A 22,500-nucleotide genomic window follows, 5' to 3' on the forward strand; every position below is an offset into this window, starting at 1 on the left:
TTTAAAAGCACCTATAGCAGAACTAGTCTAGTGCTGAAAAAAAGCGACAATACCGTGACTGGAATAACACTCAAGTGACCCGCATGTTGGAATTAGAAACGAACTTATGACGACGTTTCAGTCAGACTTGGACCATTAACTTGTCTCCTTACGTCTCCTTTCCTGTTTTCCCGTCTGTGCTTGAGTTCCAACCCCCTTCCTGTGTTTTAAATCCTACCCTCCTGGGATATTAATTCTCCTGCAGTACTCTTTTTCTTGTCCTTAAGACTTCCTACACTTCGTACACTATTACTTCTACTACTCATATTACTACTACCAATAGAGTATACTATGTCTTGCTAGACTCACTCTCTGACTCTTGCTCGCTGTGCCTTCCTACTACTACTGCCACCAACACTTCCTCTACCACTACCCTCATTTGGTTAGTACTTCCATCTCCTCTCTTGTTCCCGTCTCCGTCTTCATTTTGTATGTATACTGGCTCCTTACCTTCTTGCTCCTTTTTTTTTTTTTTTTTTTACACAGGGTTTGACAAGGTTAAGGATCCCTAGCTTTATTGACAGCTATATTACAGGTTAAGGATTCCTAACTTTATTGGCAAGCTAAGAGCTGTTACCTACATCAGCTCATTTGAAAGCATTTTTATTGTTATGAGACATACAAGTACGGGACAGGATGAAGTTGGAGCCATCTGTGGGCCAGCATTTTCATTTGATCAACTGACTTTATCTCGTTGACATCATTATGCTGTACGAATGTGTTCCATACTCGAGTCATCCTGGGTATGTATGATCTCAAATGGAGTGATGTTCTGGAGAAGGGTACAGCCAGAGTGAAGTTGCTGCTTTCTGCCCGTCTTGTGGCATAAAAGCTTGTTTCACGCTGTCCTCGAAGTGGATCCAAGTGTGGTATTTTGACAATATTGGCCTTGTACATAACAGTAAGGCCACCCACATCCCTCCTATGTTGAAGGCTCTGCTGAAATGACAGATCTATCCAGGATGGGTCCAGGCGAGAGATGAGACGTCTTGCTCTGTTCTCTACTCTGTCAAGCAGTCGCAGATGAGGGGGGGGGGGCAGGCAAACCAAGAAAGTGGAGCATACTCAAGGTGTGAGCGTACTTGTGCCTCGTACAGGATCTTGCAACCCCTACTGTCAAGCAGATGCGAGATACGGCGAAGTGCTGTAAGCTTCCTGGCTGCCTTGTTTGCAAGATTTACAACATGGTTCTTCATGGTTAGTTTGGAGTCAAATTTCACCCCAAGGATATCAACTTCTTCTCCAGGTGCCAACATCCTCCCATTCATCCTTACTACTGCACCAGCATTACCATCATGGTGCCTAGAGACGATCATCATTTGCGTTTTCTCAGGTGCAAATGTTACTTGCCATCTATTTCCCCAAGCTGATATAGCTCTCAGCTGGTGATTGATGTAGCTTAGAGCAGCTGGCATTTCTTCTCTTGGATAAGTGAATGTCAGTGTACAGTCGTCTGCATATGCATGTGATTCTGAGATGAGATGAAGAAGGTCGTTGAAGTAGACATTCCATAACAGTGGACCCAGCACGCTTCCTTGTGGAACGCTTGCCCCAATAGGATGCCTTGCTGATTCCGTTCCATTGAGGACTACACTTAGAGATCTACCATGAAGGTAATCACTGAGGAGACATAGCGTAGAGCCTGCAATTCCCAGTGCTTGAAGTTTTGCTAAGAGGCCCTGGTGCCACACCCGGTCGAAAGCGCCAGCAATGTCCAGTGCTACCACACAGCTGACTTTGGATTCATCCAGTGACTGGTGCCACTTAGTGGAGAGGTTTAACAACAGATCAGCAGCAGAGTAACCTTTCCTGAAGCCATATTGACGATCACAAAGTAGTGAGTGGTAGTCAAAAAAATCTGTCATTTGTCTTGAGATTATTGTCTCAAGGATCTTACCAGTGATTGACAGGAGTGACACTGGTCTGTAGTTGCTGATTTCTGCTCTGCTCTTTTTTTTTGTGAACAGGGACTACATTTGCCTCTTTCCATAGAGAGGGCCATTTACACTGTACTAGGCAGTGCTGAAAGATGCGAGTTAGAGGTGCTGCCAGCTGGTCTGCACATCTTCTCAGCAATCTTGGGCTCAACTTGTCTGGGCCCACAGCCTTTTCTTGGTCAAGTGATTTAAGAAGGAAATGCACCTCCTCCTGCCTTATTGTCACCACTGACAGTTTTGACATAGTTCTCTCTCTCTCTCTCTCTCTCTCTCTCTCTCTCTCTCTCTCTCTCTCTCTCTCTCTCTCTCTCTCTCTCTCTCTCTCTCTCTCTCTCTCTCTCTCTCTCTCTCTCTCTCTCTCTGTCTCTCTCTCTCTCTCTCTCTCTCGGTCTCTCTCTCTCGGTCTCTCTCTCTCTCTCGGTCTCTCTCTCTCTCTCGGTCTCTCTCTCTCTCTCGGTCTCTCTCTCTCGGTCTCTCTCTCTCTCTCGGTCTCTCTCTCTCTCTCGGTCTCTCTCTCTCTCTCTCTCTCTCTCTCTCGGTCTCTCTCTCTCTCTCTCCTCTCTCTCTCTCTCTCGGTCTCTCTCTCGGCTCTCTCTCTCGGTCTCTCTCTCTCTCTCGGTCTCTCTCTCGGTCTCTCTCTCGTCTCTCTCTCTCGGTCCTCTCTCTCTCTCTCGGTCTCTCTCTCTCTCTCGTTCTCTCTCTCCTCTCTCGGTCTCCTCTCTCTCTCTCGGTCTCTATCTCTCTCGGTCTATCTCTCTCTCGGTCTATCTCTCTCTCGGTCTCTCTCTCTCTCTCGGTCTCTCTCTCTCGGTCTCTCTCTCTCGGTCTCTCTCTCTCTCTCTCTCTCTCTCTCTCTCTCTCTCTCGGTCTCTCTCTCTCTCTCTCGCTCTCTCTCTCGGTCTCTCTCTCTCGGTCTCTCTCTCGGTCTCTCTCTCGGTCTCGGTCTCTCTCTCTCTCTCTCTCTCTCTCTCTCGCTCTCTCTCTCTCTCTCTCTCTCTCTCTCTCTCTCTCTCTCTCTCTCGGTCTCTCTCTCTCGGTCTCTCTCTCTCTCTCTCTCTCTCTCGGTCTCTCTCTCTCTCGGTCTCTCTCTCTCTCTCTCTCTCTCTCTCTCTCTCTCTCTCTCTCTCTCTCTCTCTCGGTCTCTCTCTCTCTCTCTCTCTCTCTCTCTCTCTCTCTCTCTCTCTCTCCCTCCCTCTCTCTCTCGGTCTCTGTCTCGGTCTCTCTCTCTATCTCGGTCTCTATCTCGGTCTCTATCTCGGTCTCTATCTCGGTCTCTATCTCGGTCTCTATCTCGGTCTCTATCTCGGTCTCTATCTCGGTCTCTATCTCGGTCTCTATCTCGGTCTCTATCTCGGTCTCTGTCTCGGTCTCTCTCTCTCTCTCTCTCTCTGTCTCTCTCTCTCTCGGTCTCTCTCTCTCTCGGTCTCTCTCTCTCTCTCGGTCTCTCTCTCTCTCTCGGTCTCTCTCTCTCGGTCTCTCTCTCTCTCTCGGTCTCTCTCTCTCTCTCGGTCTCTCTCTCTCTCTGTCTCTCTCTCTCCTCGGTCTCTCTCTCGGTCTCTCTCTCTCTCTCGGTCTCTCTCTCTCTCTCGGTCTCTCTCTCTCGGTCTCTCTCTCTCTCTCGGTCTCTCTCTCTCTCTCGGTCTCTCTCTCTCTCGGTCTCTCTCTCTCTCTCTCTGAGCGTTATTTGTGATAGCTTAGTTCTATTACCCATGTTCTCTCACAGCTGGTATAAATTCATATACTGTGTTTAACTTATACTCGATTTACTAAAGTAGTGTATTACGTTATCACTGGCCTCTGATAATAACTCAAGTTAAACGTTAAACCCATGTGTGCCATTCAGCGCAAGACGTGGTGGAGGCTTGATCCTCCGTCTGCTGAGCACCAGGCAGTAGTGCTTAATATATGTACTCATCTATATTCGCTGGCTTCTGATGAAGTGAGTGATATGAAAGTAAAGGTTAAACGGAAGAAACACTAACCTTACGCTGGCAGCCATATCTGCCAGAGACGGCGGTAGTATCAATGGTCAAGACGACTCCATCTCATTCAATTCCTATGTTCACTTAACTACAGTTCACACTATTATTGGTTTACTGCATTAAAATGGGGAACACTGAACCCGTAGGGATCATACAGCACTAGATGGAATGGGACACAATCAGGCTCGATCCGAGTAAGGGCACATTGGATCCATTTCCGTCTAGGTATCTCCATGGCGGTACCTAAACGTTAGGTAAAATCACACAGCTTGTCATTCAACGTTCGTTCACTTTCTTATTCGATAATAAAAATAGCGCAATTGCCACACAGTACAAAGAAATCCTCTTCAATAGTCACACTCGCACACAAGCTTAACGTGAGCTCAAGTACTGCGAAAAATGTTGGTGGCGAGTCAAGTCGATCGACAGTCTGTGTTCTTATTGGACAGGCAGGGCGTCTAGCTGGACCCTTTGAGGCTTATTACCAGGTACGTGATTGGCTTTTCTGGTGTCATCCTGGGTTTTCATTGGTTTCTTGACTAGCGCTAAATAGCGCAAGGTATATTCGCCATGTATATACACGGCGAATACACCCTGTGCTACACTGAGAAGTGAATGTCTCTGAATGTATATGCGCTGACAGCTGCATATATGTCACATTGTATTTATACCGTTTATTTTATTCTCGATTTTACAGATTACGCAAATGAGCTGCAGCTTTAATGATCCTCGTGAAGTCGAAAAGCCTTAAACCTAATAAATCAACGTTATGCATTACGCCATTAACAGCAAGTGGCAAAGCCATGTTTATCTGGCATATGAACCGACGTTTGATATCCTAATTGTATATCTTTAGGAAGAAACACAAAAAAATGGCAATATACATGATTTGTTCATTGGTTTATTTCTCATTTATTCATACCATCAGGTTTATTATTTATTTCTTCACTGATTGATTCGTATATTATCTTGAAGAAACAATCGTTTTCTACTAGACTTCACTTTGCATTATCCCTCAAGAAGAAACATACCGTAGTTTACTACCTAACCTGTTTATCCCTGTTTCCAATCCATCTTCTCATTGTCTCGCCATTTTCTCATTCAGCTGTAGGCTGGTTATGATCCCAAAAGGACCGAAAAGTCATCTAAAGTTTCCTTTCATAAGGAGATTATTTGTGAATACCTCCATTTTTAACAATAATTATTATTATTATTAACATTTTTTGGATAAATGTCGAAAAGCCGTTGGCCCTCCAATTACTGGGACCTGAAGATGGTTTCTCAGTCTGTCCTCTCCGAGGAGGGTCTCTTGAACCTTTCGAATGAAATTTAATCCAAATTGGGCCTGTCTTCCTCTCCCTGAGATCAAACGTGATTATTTCCCTTTCCCAAAACACTGTATGACTCCTGCGAGTTGAGTACTGCCACACGAAAATAAATTTAATATGCTTTAACCTAAACTGATAACATATATAATAATGTCCAACGTGAACAAGAAGCCAGTTTTGTTAAGCGAAGTTATTATTATTACTATTATTATTGTTGTTGTTGTTGTTGTTGTTGTTGTTGTTGTTGTTGTTGTTGTTGTTGTTGTTGTTGTTGTTGTTGTTGTTGTTGTTGTTGTTGTTGTTGTTGTTCTTGTTGTAAATAAGTAAGCGCTAACCCGTAGGGTTAGCGCTTACTTATGGAATAGGAGGTAATAAAGTTCTATCCTTGGATCTAAAAGTTGGCGTCCAACAGGCTAGTGGCCCTATAACAGGGAAAAGTAATTATGAGGTAAATCTTATTTCACACGTGCATAAACAGTTTACATGTCTTTCGTTACCTATTATCTCGTGTGTTAACACCGCCTTGTTAGCCAAAGCTAAATTAAACACAGCCTTAACCACCTTATAATCTTTAAGTTAAAATTTAACCAATTAATATATTTTTTTGAGGAATATTTTGGCGTGATGGATGACTCGTCTTCCTCACGCTACCTCTCTAACGCTATTATGTTTTCTGGATAGATTCATTATGCATCCCTAAGTTCCTAACTCATCCTATGGGCGGTAGTGAATATATTACACAGTCACATGATTGTTCCATAGATTGGGGTCCCATTTTTTGTGTTCTTTGGAAAATCAAGAACTGAATCATGGAAACATTACAATGTAGCTTATGTGTCATGGGAGGTTATATGTGGTTATGAGCTTCTGACAGTATCCAATACTCGATTGCTAAGCAAGTTAAGGTTGTATTTAGAGAAGTTAGAGAGGTTGTGAGTGATGACCCTTGTCTCCCTCATGCTATCACAATGAAGGGTTGAATAAACTAAAATACCAGACTGTACAGAATTCACGAATTACATATAAGGAACAATAATAACAGAACAAGCTAAAATTGTACTAGCCGCGATCTATTGAGTATAAGGTGTCCCGTGAGTCTGCAACTATTGTGTCACTGGATTTTTATCTATGGAGTTCCTTGAATCCATAAGTGGACTCTACGCGGAGAAAATTCAGTGTTGCACATAAGCGGGAGAACATCATCGACGCAAGTAACATCACTCATAATACCATGCGCAATGCACTTGTTGACTGGATATCTCGTGCGTATTAGTGTATCCACAATAATGGTGGACACACTGAACATGTTCTATGAATAAGAGCCTTTATTATTGCCGTATTATTTTTTTCATTTTTCCCCTTATGAGGCTAAACTTTCGGGACGCCCTGTGCACTCTTCCAGTAAACTTCGGGAGACATTGACAGAGTTACGACGACGACACTCGAACTAAAGAACGAAGACTCTTAGGTAAGGACCCACGAGAGCTGAGGGGAAAGTGGGGATAGTTGAAGAATAGATGGAAAAGAGGAAAGAACTACAGAGAAAGGAAAAGAGTCGGGGCTAAACCCAATAGCAAAGGTACTGCGTAAGACCTGTGCTTGTCTTAGCCGTCCCTTCTCTTCAACAAGACTGGTCGGGTAAGTTCGGCAGATCGATCGGACTGTGTGGTGGCCTCAAATGACTCAACGACGACATTGATGCTGTTACCACAGGCATCCTTGATACGCCACCATTAGCCACTAATAGAGGGAACATAGAGTTCATTATACTGTGAGATCAGACACTGAAAAATAGACTGGGTAACTAGGAACCCACATGGAGATAAAGATATATGGACAACAAAACAAGTGGACATACAGTCAGAGACTCTCCAAGTTATAGTGCTTTGTTGCATTTAAAGGTTTCCTCTGTATGATCTGTATGATCCTGAGAGGTTTCGCGTTTCTAGCCTGGAGGTTACCTGGAGATTATTCCGGGGATCAACGCCCCCGCGGCCCGGTCCATGACCAGGCCACCCCATGGATCAGGGCCTGATCAACTAGGCTGTTACTGCTGGCCGCACGCAGTCCAACATACGAGCCACAGCCCGGCTGATCCGGCACTGACTTTAGGTATCTGTCCAGCTCTCTCTTGAAGGCAGCCAGGAGTTTATTGGCAATTCCTCTAATGCTTGATGGGAGGCTGTTGAACAGTCTTGGGCCCCGTACACTTATGGTGTTTTTCCTTAGTGTACCATTGGCGCCCCTACTTTTAATTGGGGGCATTTTGCATCGCCTGCCCAGTCTTTTACTTTCGTAGGGAGTGATTTCTGTGTGCAGATTTGGGACCATTCCTTCCAGGATTTTCCAAGAGTACATTATGATATATCTCTCCCTCCTGCGTTCCAACGAGTACAAGTCAAGTGCTTCCAAGCGTTCCCAGTAGTTAAGGTGCTTGACAGAACTTATACGTGCAGTAAAGGATCTCTGTACACTCTCAAGATCTGCGATTTCACTTGCTTTGAATGGAGATGTTACTGTACAGCAGTATTCCAGCCTAGAGAGAACAAGTGATTTGAAAAGGATCATCATTGGCTTGGCATCTCTCGTTTTCAACGTTCTCATTATCCCTCCTATGATTTTCTTTGCACGTGCGATCGTGGCACTGTTGTGATCCTAGAAAGTGAGATCCTCAGACATTACTACTCCCAGGTCCCTTACATTATTTTTCCGCTCTATTGTATGGCCAGAGTCTGTAGTATACTCTGTTCTAGTTATTATCTCCTCCAGTTTTCCATAACGGAGTAGTTGGAATTTGTCCTCATTGAACATCATATTGTTTACCGTTGCCCACTGGAAAACTTTGTTTATATCTTCTTGGAGGTTAACCGCATCCTCAGCAGATGACAGCCTCATGCAGATCCTAGTATCATCCGCAAAGGATGATACGGTGCTGTGATGTATATCTCTGTCTATGTCTGATATGAGGATGAGGAATAAGATGGGGGCGAGTACTGTGCCTTGTGGAACAGAGCCTCTTCGCTATGGCAGCCTCCGATTTAACTCTGTTGACCACTACTCTTTGTGTTCGATTTGTTAGGAAGTTGAAGATCCATCTCCCCACTTTCCCAGTTATTCCTTTAGCATGTATTTTATGGGCTATTACGCCATGATCGCATTTGTCAAATGCTTTTGCAAAGTCTGTGTATATTACATCTGCATTCTGATTTTCTTTTAGTGCATCCAAGGCCATATCATAGTGATCCAGTAGTTGTGAGAGGCAGGAGCGACCTGCCCTGAACCCATGTTGCCCTGGATTGTGTAGACTTTGGGAATCCAGGTGATTTGCAATCCTGCTTCTTAGCACTCTTTCAAAGATTTTTATGATGTGGGACGTCAGAGCTATTGGTCTATATGTCTTAGCTAATGTTTTGCTGCCACCTTTATGGAGTGGGGCTATATCCGTTGTTTTAAGTGGCTGTGGAATTTCACCCATGTCCAAGCTCCTCCTCCATAGTGTACTTAGGGCACGCGAGAGGGGTTTCTTGCAGTTCTTAATGAAAACAGAGTTCCACGAGTCTGGGCCCGAGGCTGAGTGCATGGGCATGTTGTCAATGGCTTTTTCGAAATCTATCGGAGTTAGGGTAATGTCGGAAATCTGGCATACATTTATGGAGTTTTGAGGCTCATTCATGAAGAAATCATTTGGGTCGTAGATCCTCAGACTGATTAGTGGTTCACTAAACACAGAGTCGTACTGGGATTTCAATATTTCACTCATTTCCTTGTTGTCATCTGTGTAAGTCCCATCCTGTCTGAGTAAGGGCCCGATACTAGATGTGGTATTTGCCTTGTTTTTGGCATATGAAAAGAAATATTTTGAATTTCTTTCAATTTCACTAATAGCTTTAAGCTCCTCCTGTCTCTCTTGGTTCCTGTAAGAGTCATTTAACTTAAGTTCGATAGTTTCCACTTCCCTGGTCAGCGCCTCCTTTCATGTATCAGATATTCTAGCACTCCTGAGGAGCTCAGTAGAAGGAGCGTCTTTCTCTCTCTAGTTTACTCCTGCTCTTCTTCTTTCTTAGGGGAATATGCCTAGAACATGCTTCAGCTGCCAGGAAGTTGATCTTTTCAAGGCATTGGTTTGGATCCATGTCATTTAAGATATCTTCCCAACATGTTTCATTTAGGACATGGTTTACCTGGTCCCAGTTGATGTTCTTGTTGTTGAAGTTGTATTTTGTGAAGACACCTTCACAGGTACATGCATTCTGCTGATCAGGACCCCTATGCATGTACGTCTGGACTTCGATTAGGTTGTGATCGGAATTAGTTGTTTTTGATATTCTTATGTCTCTTAACAAGTCCTCATTATTTGTGAAGATAAGGTCAAGTGTGTTTTCTAGTCTTGTTGGCTCCACTATCTGCTTGCTTAAGGTGTGTTTTTTGCAGAGACTGAGTAGCTCATGTGTGTGTGACCTTTCATCTGCGCTACCTCCGGGGATTGTTTCAGCTATAACATTATTTGCTACGTTCTTCCATTTTGTATGCCTTAGGTTGAAATTACCAAGCAGTAAGATATTTGGGGATGGAGCTGGAAGGTTTTCCAGACTAATCAAATTTCAGTAGCTGTTCCTTGAACTGTTGGGAGGTTGCATCTGGTGGCTTATATACAACCACAATGACTAGGTTTTGGTTCTCGAACTTTATTGATAGAACTTCAACTACCTCATTTGTGGTGTTCAGCAACTCCGTGCAGATGAGGGACTCTTTGACATACAGGTCACCCCCCCCCCCCTTGTTGCCTGTTCATTCTGTCGCATCTAAAAAGGTTGTAACCACTTATCCATATTTCACTGTCAAAGTGATCTTTTGTGTGAGTCTCTGTGAAGGCTGCAAATATTGCATTAGACTCCTCTAGAAGTCCACTGATAAAAGGTATTTTGTTGCTGGTGGATGGCTTAAGGCCCTGTGTATTAGTAAATATAATTGAGGTTGTATTCTGTGTTTATTGGGGGGATTTTGTTATTGGCATCAGTAGTTGTAATTCTGGAGGGCCATGGGTGGCCACCGGCTGCGCCTCCAGTCCAACAAGGCTCCAAATTGGTGGACTATTTTTATTATTTCCTTCCATTTTCTTTTTCCGTTTCCTGCCACTAAAAATCACCTGGAGTTGGGTTGTCGTAGCTATTATTGTTTGTCTTGTGGGGTCTGTGCCTCCTGGTCCCTTTTAGATGGTATGCAGGGCAGTCGATGTTGTAACACTGCTTCTGGAGGACCGAGGAGTGACACATTTTTGGGTGAAAGAAAGTACAGGAAGAAGAACGACACACTCCTTTAGACAGGAGGTCGCTACATTTTTTGGGATGCTCAAAGTTGCATGTCCCATTTTTTTTCCTGATATTCCATGCTTACAGATGCCCCAAGCATAATATTTGCACAAATTCACCTTTGGTTGAGAATTGTTGGGAGGTGTGTTGTCAATTTCTGCAGGTTCTGGGACTGCACTATAATTCTCAGTATCCAAGCCAGGGCCACCCCGTCCTGGATTCCATCTACTTTCCTCAGTAGAGGAAGAAGAAGGAGACTCCTCTCCAACATCTGTACTGTGGGCCTCGGTCTTGTGCAATGATGGTTGTATATTTACGGTTTTAGTGGTGGTTGTGGAAGGGTCCCTAGTAGAGTCTGGGCTGGCTGTAAGGCTAGGGGCTGGGTCTGAGTCAGCACTGGGGCTGGGGGCTGAGCCTGGGCCAGCACCAGCACTGTGGGTATTAGTGCTATGACTGGGGGATAGGTCTGGTTTAGCACTATGTGGGTGACTAGATAGTTTCGAATCATCTGTTGTGGTATGGGCATTCTGCATTTTTTGATACACTATCTCTTGCTCCCATGTTTTATATATTTTTGGTAGACTATCCAAGAGGTCATCTTTGTTTTCTTGATTATTTTTATCATTTATTACTCTCCTTAGTACCTTTCTGATACCTGCCCAAAGTTCTACGTCTTTATTGCACAACCAGAAACATCTTGTTAGTTCGAGGTCATTTTTTGAGGCTGTATTTAGTCTAGCACAAGAGATATGGTGTTTGGAAAAGCATAGATTACATGTGATTCTGGATTTCCTTCCAAGGATTTTTTTAAATGTCCCACAGATATGCTGTGCTGATATCCTGTCTGTATCCTACTACACTCTGTATGCCACGGAAGAAAACTGATTTCCACTTTACCTTTCTCTTGCTGGTGCCAATAATATGCAAGATGTATTTATACGAACCAAGTTTGCAGTATGTGGGTGGTGGGTGTAGGGTGGGTGTGAGGGCAAGACTTACCCACACTGCCACACTTTACTATTATTTTTATTATTATTATTATTATTATTATTATTATTATTATTATTATTATTATTATTATAATTATTATTATTATTATTATTATTATTATTATTATTATTATTTAATTTCCTTTTATGTAGTGCTGTACACTGTTTATCTCAAGGATATACACTGTATTCTTTCAAAATACACTTTTCACTGCGCTATACTGGGATCATTTTATTATTTACACAGCAGCTAGGCCTACGCTAACTTTCCCCTACACTTCTATGGAAAAGTTTATTTCCTGTTTAGTAGAGGTAGCGGTTGTATGCTCAATTTATGTATGCAGTGATTCCCTGCACCTTAATGCTACCATTACTCGCTTTATCTCTTATGACTATAGTAATTACTCATCCGTTATTAACACTTCACTGGACCTCTGGCAATAGTTCGCTAGTGGCAATCGCTTGTAAGATGTTCCCATATCTACACTATATATTGTACGCTATACTGAGGGATTATTAAGATTAGTCTTATCTACAATTTAGTTCACTATGTCACTGCACATATATATCCTTGTCACTCACTATATTACTTATAGATAGATCAATATTTGTTTATTTCCACTTGTGCCGACATCCGGCAATAATTCACTAGTGCTGGTCAGGTCTATTCCTCACAGTAACCGTTCCTCCATCGGCACTCTCCATGTGACACTATAATCCATATTTTCCTATTTAGTGTTCACTGATATTCCTTTTTTGTTTGTTCAAAGGAGTATATGCACTTTATGGTTGCACACGCTTATTTCCCGCATTCTGTTCCCTCTGCTACTATCAAGACACGCAGTTTTTGACGGAACACAACCTCGCGCAACTGTCCCTACTTACTTAATTAATTAATTAGCTAAATAATAATAATAATAATAATAATAATAATAATAATAATAATAATAATAATAATAATAATAATAATAATAATAATAATAATAATAATAATGATGATAATAATAATAATAATAATAATAAATAAATAATAATAGTAATAATAAAAATAAATAATAATAATAATAATTTTTAATAATAATAATATACTGTTTAAATTTTTGTTGAGCAGCACGTTAAGGTGCAACAAGGATGAAAGGATCAGATATAAAGAGAATACATATTCCTGCTTTTAGCTCTTTTTCAACATTCTCCCTGAGGCGAAACTAATATATACACACTAGAATAAAACGGTGGAATTATTTGTAGCATAATGAACCAGACGGCAAAGTGAAAGAGGAAGCGCCAGGCGGAAAGAAGTAGCAAGAGTAGTGCCACAAAAGTTCTGTTCATGGATCCAAGCTGTTACTGTTTTATGAATGACCAGCCGTTTGAAATACGTGTCAAGGACCAATGGAGAGTAAGGACAAACCAAGCAGAGCCGAGGAGCTATTGGTATTGAAGCACTTGGGAGGGCTTATCATAGCAGAGGTATTGGTCGATGTAATACTGATCTTCAAAAGTGATTACAGACTGGAGGTTCTGCATTACAAATCCATATCCCCGACACGAATATTGTGTAAACTGCTAAGGAATGAACTAAAATGCATAATAGATACTAGATGAATATTTAGAGAGATGGGCGCTTCATCACTGTGCAGCCAAATATAGGCAAATGCCGTCTCATTAATCAGTCGGAAATCTAGTAAATTCTAACAAAAATTTCAGGCAGGACTGAAGTGATAGGCAGACTTCATTTTCTTAGTTTATCAGGAGGCATGTGACACTTCCTTGCCAGATTTTTTTAAAAAACTGGAGGTAACAGTAGGAGTGTAAAGTGAAGAATTCAACAACTTGAATGAGAACCTAAAAGACAATTATTATGTACCAATTACCTCTCCGGAAATAGAGACGAACAGGAAAACATAACTGGCAAATACATGACTGACACAACAGAACTGGCTTGGAGACCGCACGAAGTGAAGGACTTAAATAAGCTTGAGTTAATAGAGATATTTACTTAGTAACAGTACAAAAATAAGCCGCACATGGAAGTGAGAAACTTATGACTACGTAAATAGCAAAAAAAGGCACAATACCGTGACTGGAACGATACACAAATAACCCGCACGTTTCGGTCCGTCTTGGATCATTTACAAAGTCACAGACTTATTTAACAGATAAGACAAATTAGCAATGAAAATAGGCTAAAACAGGTATCCCTAACATCAAATGAAGAGCGAAAGGTCGGGGTAGACATGAGAAACGGGAGAAAATAGTCGTAGATCAGGGGTTCTCAACCTGGGGTATTAATACCCCTTGGGGGTATGAGACTCCATCTCTGAACAATTTGTCTTTTTTTTTTTTTGACCTGACCTAACCTAACCCACACCCCCAAGGAGTATTGATACCTGGGGTATCAATAACCTTTGGGGGTTTGGGACTCCATCTCTGAACAATTTACCGTTTTTATTTTTTATAAATAAATATGATGAAACCCTAATGATTTCTTTCAGCTGTTCTGTTTCCATCTATCCATATGTAAAGTAAAACAAAGTTATTGACATCATTTGAAGTCATACTGATACCTAATAGGACCAATGATGATTTAGACAGTCTGGCGAATGGGATCATGAGGACACATTCAACTACCCACTGGGTGTCTGTAATCGTAAAAAGTTAAGAACCCCTGTATATGAAAGATAGAGGCACAGAATATTTGAAGATCCACAGGAAACTCAAGTTTCATGGAAGTAGGAGAGTGGAATGAGGAATTAGGGAAATTGATCGGCATACATAATTTCATTAGAGATGTGATATTTCCCAGTCTAAAAAACAATGATGCTGGTCGGTTGAAAGTTAAAAGAATGGAACTGAAGTAAACACAGTTCGGTGAGTATACATGCAAAATAGTATACTAAGATTATCATAAGTAGTTTGGCTCCACTAATAATCCCGTGCGTTTAATACAAGATGACAAACTTATTTCGGTTCGTCCTTTAATATCCTCTAAGGTTATAACTTCATTAATACTGATATGGTCATCATTTCAGCAGAAGAGTCTGTTATGTAATTAATGGCGTTTCACTGCCATTAATTTCTGAAAGCATTTAGCATCGAGTTCAACCTCTGCTGCCCCTTCACCTAGCTACCTTTTTTATCGTTTCAGCGAGACATATACGCCTAAATTCTTCCTCATGTCACTGGATCTTTGTGTTTTTATCTACACTGGAGTACTGAATGAATGTTGAAGCGAACTTTATCCTTGAGATTAAACGAAGGATTGAGTTTTAGTGGTTACTGCGAGGATGATGGTGAACGAGAGGCAGCTGAAATCCTAGTCGACATTAGGTCACGCTTTTAAAGTTCTCCAGAATTAGTGTGTACGAGCCCTACCTTCTTTAGTCGTCGTCCGTAGACTACTTTTATCAAGTCGAACTTCACTAATAATTCTCATCATATTTTTTTTCTTTGGCCAGAAGTTTTCCGTACGATGTCCTTAACAGAAAATTTTCCTCAAGGATTACCTTGTCAGATAATGAAAGTTTTTCGTGTAAATATTCTCTTTAGATCTTCAGCAGGGTCTACATAACTCTGCGCATACAACGAGGTACAATCAAAGAGGCACTGTGGACACCTTTTACGGTATATAATGCGCTATTGAAATCCTGAGTAATGCATTTCGAAGGCAGGGGGATTTATACGCTGTATGTTTTAGCAGAACTTGCCAATTAGGTATAGTGAACATGATTCATTTTGCCACACAGGCAGAAGTTTACATAAATGTCTGAAATTTAGTATTTGAGTTAAGTTACAGTTATAATTACTTTCAGAGTTTGTATCTTAGTTATTCTCTATAAATCCATATATATGATATTCGAATAAGTAGAATGAAAATGCGTTTCTGCAATAAATCTGCGGAAATCAGACTACACAGCGACAAAATATTAGTCATTAATTTTAAGCAATATTAAATAAATTTAAATTGATCTATGATTTGTTTAGAAGAATTAGACCAAAATAAATTAGGTTTTGTCAAAAAGTTAAGTTATGTGAAAAAATAATCATTTTTACATCATTCTCAAATAAAAAAAAATCATTCTATTAATCCACGAAAGAAATTTCAGAAAAGTTCAGTCTCTAAGGCAGATCAGCCTAATCCACCAATTTGGCTTATTAGGCACACGACACACACACACACACACACACACACACACACACACACACACACACACACACACACACCTCTCTCCCCCCCTCTTTTTTTTTTTTTTTTACACAGGGTTTGACAAGGTTAAGGATCCCTAACTTTATTGACAAGCTATTTACAGGTTAAGGATTCCTAACTTTATTGGCAAGCTAAGAGCTGTTACCTACATCAACTCATTTGAAAGCATTTTTATTGTTATGAGACATACAAGTAGGGAATAGGATGAAGTTGGAGCCATCTGTGGGCCAGCATTTTCATTTGATCAACTGACTTTATCTCGTTGACATCATTATGTTGTACAAATGTGTTCCATACTCGAGTCATCCTGGGTATATATGATCTCAGATGGAGTGATGTTCTGGAGAAGGGTACAGCCAGAGTGAAGTTGCTGCTTTCTGCTTTCTGCTTTCTCTCTCTCTCCCCCTCTCTCTTCCCCCTCTCTTTACTCTCTCTCTCTCTCTCTCTCTCTCTCTCTCTCTCTCTCTCTCTCTCTCTCTCTCTCTCTCTCTCTCTCTCTCTCTCTCTCTCTTGCTCTCTCTTCTCCCATTTCCCTTCTCACTCTCCCCTCTCTCCTTCTACCTGTCCCTTCTCTCTCTCTCCCCCTCTCTCTCTCACTCTCTCTCTCCCCCTTTTTCCTTCTCTCACTCCCACTCGCTCTCTCCTTCAACCTTTCCCTTCTCTCTCTCTCTCTCTCTCTCTCTCTCTCTCTTCCCCATTTTCCCTTCTCACTCTCCCACTCTCCTACCCTTCCCTTCTCTCTCTCTCCCCCCTCTCTCTCTCTCACTCTCTCTCTCTCCCCTTTTTCCTTCTCACTCTCCCCCTCTCTCTCTCTCCTTCTACATTCCCTTCTTTCTTTTTTTATTTTTATTTTTTTTACACAGGGTTTGACAAGGTTAAGGATCCCTAGTCTGTCCTTGACCAGGGACCACCAGGTTTTGGAGCCTACCCTACCTGATGCTAGCTTTCTTTTAGTGTCCACCTCCCATTTAGCAATGGCCCACTTTTGAACATCACCCATATGCCTACAGGCTTGCGTGTGCAAGTTCCTGTTATAGGTGGTAGGATGTGTCTTATACCTTTGCCATGCTTTGTACTTAGCAGTAGCGGCCTCTCTACAACGAAAGCCAAACCAAGGCTGATCTGTAGGCTTCGTCACATATTACCGGTGAGGAATGTGTTCTTGTTGTAGATTAAGGATGTGTCCAGTGAAGGCTTTTACTTGGTTGTCAACATTCCCTTGGAGAAGAGCATTCCAATCGGTGATGGCGAGCTCAGAGCAAAGGGCTGGCCAATTACCTCTTTCCCATAGCCAGGTTGTGCGTGTGGACTCCTCACCTCGTTCTGTTGGGATCTTAAGTGTCGTAAAAACAGCCTTGTGGTCAGACGATCCAACGTAGCCGAGGGGTTGACAAGTGACTATGCCTTCTGCCAGATCACTCACTACTGGGTCAAGGGAGGAGCCAGAGATATGAGTAGGGAAATCAACAAAGTTTCTCATGTCAAACACTGCAAGAAGGTTATCAAAGTCCCACTGTATAAGGTGCTGGTTGAGGTCACCAACAATTATAATATGTTGACAGTTGTGTTGTAGCAGAAGGGAGTCAATATTTTCCATTAGGAAGTTGATGGGGTCTGCATGTTGCCACTGAGGTCTGTACATTGCACATGCTAGTACAGAGGTACTAGTGTTTATACAGAGCTTGAAGAACATCATTTCAAGATGTGTAGGGGTGGCAACATCAATGTGCTGGGCATGAACACTTTTAGAGAAGCACACAGCAACACCTCCTCCTTGCCCTTGCGTGTCTCTTCTCATCCATGAGGTGTAGCCAGCAATTCTTGCAAAATTTTCTGGAGTCCTGTCATCCAAAAATGTTTCAACAACAGCTATCATGTCGGGACGTCGAGTGTTCACAAAACTATGTGTGAGCTCTCCAACATTAGTAATGAAACCTCTAATGTTGGCCGAAAGGATGCTGATAGACTGGCTCCTCATGATGAAGTGGTCAGCTTGAGGTGGTGGGTGTGTAGGGAATGTAAGGTGCCTGCCCTTGAGAGAGGTAGGGTACTGAGGCAGCTGCAGGGATGTAGGTCTGTGGTCTTGTATAAGGCACAATCCCACCTGCTGGGCTGGGATAGGAGTAGCTAAGTGGGTGACGTGTGAGAGTGTTCACCAATTCAGAGATCCTGCTGGTTTGTTCTGAGAACAGGTCTCTAAACAGGTGGCCCTGTCTGTCAAGTTCCTTTTTCTTCCGACACTGGTCCTCCTGATGTCCTTTGTTGTAGCAGTAATTACACCTTTTATCTCGCAGGCAGTTGTTGGCAGTGTGCCCCTTCCAGTGACAGCGAGAGTACAGCCTAGGTGCCTGGGAGGGTGGACTAGGATTTGTTGCACCTCCTGTGTTTTGCAGATTTGTCCTCAGATTCTGCCGCTGGAACTGTGTTAGTGGAGGGTGAGACGGCTGTAGATGTCTTCCTCCTCCACGTCCTCTTCTACGTCCTCTGCCCCATCCTCTACAAGTTCTGACAGATATCTCTCTATCTCTTCCCCATTTCCCTTCTCTCCCCCTCTCCTATGCTTCCCTTCTCTCTCTTTCCCCCTCTCTCTCATTCTCTCTCTCCCCCTTTCCCTTCTAACTCTCCCCCTTTCCTACCCTTCCCTTCTCTCTCTTTCCCCCTCTCTCTCACCCTCTCTCTCCCCCTTTCCCTTCTCACTCTCCCCCTCTCTCTCTCCTTCTACCTTTCCCTTCTCTCTCTCTCTCTCTCTCTCACAAAAAAAATGGTGGGGACTCGCAGGAACCAGGGATCAGATGAGAATGGTTCTGATAGGGAGGAGTGGATGGAGGAGCAGTGGAAAAGGATGGAACATGAGTGGGAGAGAAAATTAGGAGAGCTTTCTGAAAAAATGGAGAAAGAGCTCTCTGTGAAATTGGAAAAGAGGTTGGAGAAGGAGACAAAAAATTGGGAGGCACAAGTCGAAACTGCAGTGGCCAAGATAAGGGTCCTAGAAGTTGAGATAAATAGGCTGAAGCGAGTTACAGGGGCAGTGACCAGAGAAGACACAGCATATGAAGATGAGAGGCCGAACAGGAAGGAAGGAGATATGAATTATGCTAAGGTCATATCAACCTGCCAAAAAGGGCCAAGGAGTGAAAGGGAAGAACAGCTAGGTGCAGATGGAGAGAGTGACAGGTCGAATGCTGAGGCACAACCATGCTATCAAGAGCCACTGGAAAAATCAAGGGAGAAAATGACCACATACGGGCAGGATCCAGAGTCACAGAGGGTGAGGCAATGGGAGGAGGAAAGGGCAAAATCAGTGTTTATCCATGGGCTTCAGAAGAGAGACGAAAGGACACACACTGAAAGGCGGCAGGAAGAAAGAAAGAAGATTGAGAAAATCATCACGGAAATAGGTGAAGAAGAGATGGACGAGATTGTAAATTTTCAGAGAATAGGGGGGTACTCAAAGGGAAGAAACCGACCGATCAACCTGATTCTCAGGACGGAAACAGTGTGGAACAGGATCCTCCAAGAGAAACCATGGTTGAAAAATTCGGAAGAGTACAAGAGGGTGTTCCTAGACAGAGACAGAACACAAGCAGAACGACAGCAGCTGAGGGAGAGGACAAAAAAGCGAAAGGAGCTAGGAAAGGAAACAAGGATGGAACCAGCAGAGGTCAGTCAGAGCAGAACAGAGCAGCAAGGGCAAGCACACACACAACTATCCTCAGTACCCCACAACCTATCACACCTTCCCAACATACACTACAATCCATACCCACAGCTTCCACCCAACACCGAGCTATAGAATCCCACAGTATGCTACCAGGTCTCCCACCCTCACAGGCCCCCCAAACCACAGTGTTGGAAAGGAAACTGAAGGTATGGTACACAAACGCTGATGGAATAACAAATAAGTGGGAGGAGTGCCACGAAAGAGTCAAAGAGGCATCACCGGACATCATAGCTCTCACAGAAACCAAGCTTACAGGTATGATAACAGATGCCATCTTTCCAACGGGATACCAGATCCTGAGGAAAGACAGAGGGAACAAGGGGGTGGAGGAGTGGCATTGCTGATCAAAAACCGATGGAATTTTGATGAGCTGGAGAGAGGAGACAGCGGAGAAGAAAGTGATTACATAGTGGGAACGCTTCACTCTGGAGGTCCCAAGGTGGTAATAGCAGTGATGTATAACCCACCACAGAACAGCAGGAGGCCATGGGAAGAGTACGACGAGAGCAATAGAGCGATGGTTGACACACTGGCTGCAGTGGCCAGAAGAGCTCATGCATGCAGGGCAAAGCTCCTGATCATGGGTGACTTTAACCATAAGGAGATCGATTGGGAGAACTTGGAGCCACATGGGGGCCAAGATACATGGAGGGCTAAGATGATGGAGGTGGTACTGGAAAACTTCATGTACACGTAAGGGACACTACAAGAGAGAGAGGAGAAGATGAACCAGCAAGACTGGACTTAGTATTCACTTTGAGTAGTGCAGATATTGAGGACATCACAAATGAAAGACCCCTTGGGGCCACCGATCATGTGGTTTTAACGGCTTCGAATGCACAGGGAGAAGCAGGAAGGCCAGGACGAATGAAGCCAAACTACAAGAAAGGGGACTACACGGGAATGAGGAGCTTCCTAAATGGGGTTCAGTGGGACAGAGAACTGGCAGGGAAGCCAGTTAATGAGATGATGGAATATGTAGCAACAATATGCAAGGAGGCTGAGGAGAGGTTTGTACCCAAGGGTAACAGGAATAATGAAAAAGCCAGGATGAGCCCATGGTTCACCCAAAGGTGCAGGGAGGCAAAAACCAAATGTGCTAGGGAATGGAAGAAATATAAAGGCAAAGGACCCAGGAGAATAAGGAGAGCAGTCGTAGAGCCAGAAACGATTATGCACAGATGAGAAGGGAGGCCCAAAGACAATATGAAAACGACATAGCAGCGAAAGCCAAATCTCACCCGAAACTGTTATACAGTCACATCAGGAGGAAAACAACAGTCAAGGACCAGGTAATCAGGCTAAAGAAGGAAAAGGAGGAGAGACAACAAGAAATGACTGTGAAGTATGTGAGGAACTCAACAAGAGATTCAAAGAAGTGTTCACAGAGTAGACAGAAGGGGCTCCAGAAAGACGGAGAGGTGGGGCACACCACCAAGTGCTGGACACAGTGTACACAACCGAGGAAGAAGTGAAGAGGCTTCTGAGTGAGCTAGATACCTCAAAGACAATGGGGCCAGATAACATCTCTCCATGGGTCCTGAGAGAGGGAGCAGAGGCGCTATGTGTACCTCTAACAACAATATTCAATACATCTATCGAAACAGGGAGATTGCCTGAGGCATGGAAGACTGCAAATGTAGTCCCAATCTTTAAAAAAGGAGACAGACATGAAGCATTAAACTACAGACCAGTGTCACTGACATGTATAGTATGCAAAATCATGGAGAAGATTATCAGGAGAAGAGTGGTGGAACACCTAGAAAAGAATGATCTCATCAACAGCAACCAACATGGTTTCAGGGACGGGAAATCCTGTGTCACAAACCTACTGAAGTTCTATGACATGGTGAGAGCAGTAAGACAAGAGAGAGAGGGGTGGGTGAATTGCATATTCTTGGACTGCAAGAAGGCGTTTGACATAGGTCCACACAAAAGATTAGTGCAAAAACTGGATGACCAAGCAGGGATAACAAGGAAGGCACTACAATGGATCAGGGAATACTTGTCAGGAAGACAGCAGCGAGTCATGGTACGTGGCAAGGTGTCAGAGTGGGCACCTGTGACCAGCGGGGTCCCACAGGGGTCAGTCCTAGGACCAGTGCTGTTTCTGGTATTTGTGAACGACATGACGGAAGGAATAGACTCTGAGGTGTCCTTGTTTGCAGATGACGTGAAGTTGATGAGAAGAATTCACTCGATCGAAGACCAGGCAGAACTACAAAGGGATTTGGACAGGCTGCAGACCTGGTCCAGCAATTGGGTCCTGGAGTTCAATCTCACCAAATGCAAAGTCATGAAGATTGGGGAAGGGCAAAGAAGACCGCAGACGGAGTACAGTCTAGGGGGGGCCAGAGACTACAAACCTCACTCAAGGAAAAAGATCTTGGGGTGAATATAACACCAGGCACATCTCCTGAAGCGCACATCAACCAAATAATGGCTGCAGCATATGGGCGCCTAGCAAAAATCAGAACAGCATTCCGACATCTTAATAAGAAATCGTTCAGAACCCTGTACACCGTGTACGTTAGGCCCATATTGGAGTATGCGGCACCAGTTTGGAACCCACACCTAGCCAAGGACGTAAAGAAACTAGAGAAAATGCAAAGGTTTGCAACAAGACTAGTCCCAGAGCTAAGAGGTATGTCCTGCGAGGAGAGGTTAAGGGAAATCAACCTGACGACACTGGAGGACAGGAGAGATAGGGGGGACATGATAACGACATACAAAATATTGAGAGGAATTGAAAAGATGGACAAAGACAGGATGTTCCAGAGACTGGACACAGTAACAAGGGGACACAGTTGGAAGTTGAAGACACAGATGAATCACAGGGATGTTAGGAAGTATTTCTTCAGCCACAGAGTAGTCAGTAAGTGGAATAGTTTGGAAAGCGATGTAGTGGAGGCAGGATCCACACATAGCTTTAAGTAGAGGTATGATAAAGCTCACGGTTCAGGGAGAGTGACATAGTAGCGATCAGTG

This window comes from Cherax quadricarinatus, chromosome 1 (genome assembly GCF_038502225.1).
Source record: "Cherax quadricarinatus isolate ZL_2023a chromosome 1, ASM3850222v1, whole genome shotgun sequence".
Lineage (NCBI taxonomy): Eukaryota > Metazoa > Arthropoda > Malacostraca > Decapoda > Parastacidae > Cherax > Cherax quadricarinatus.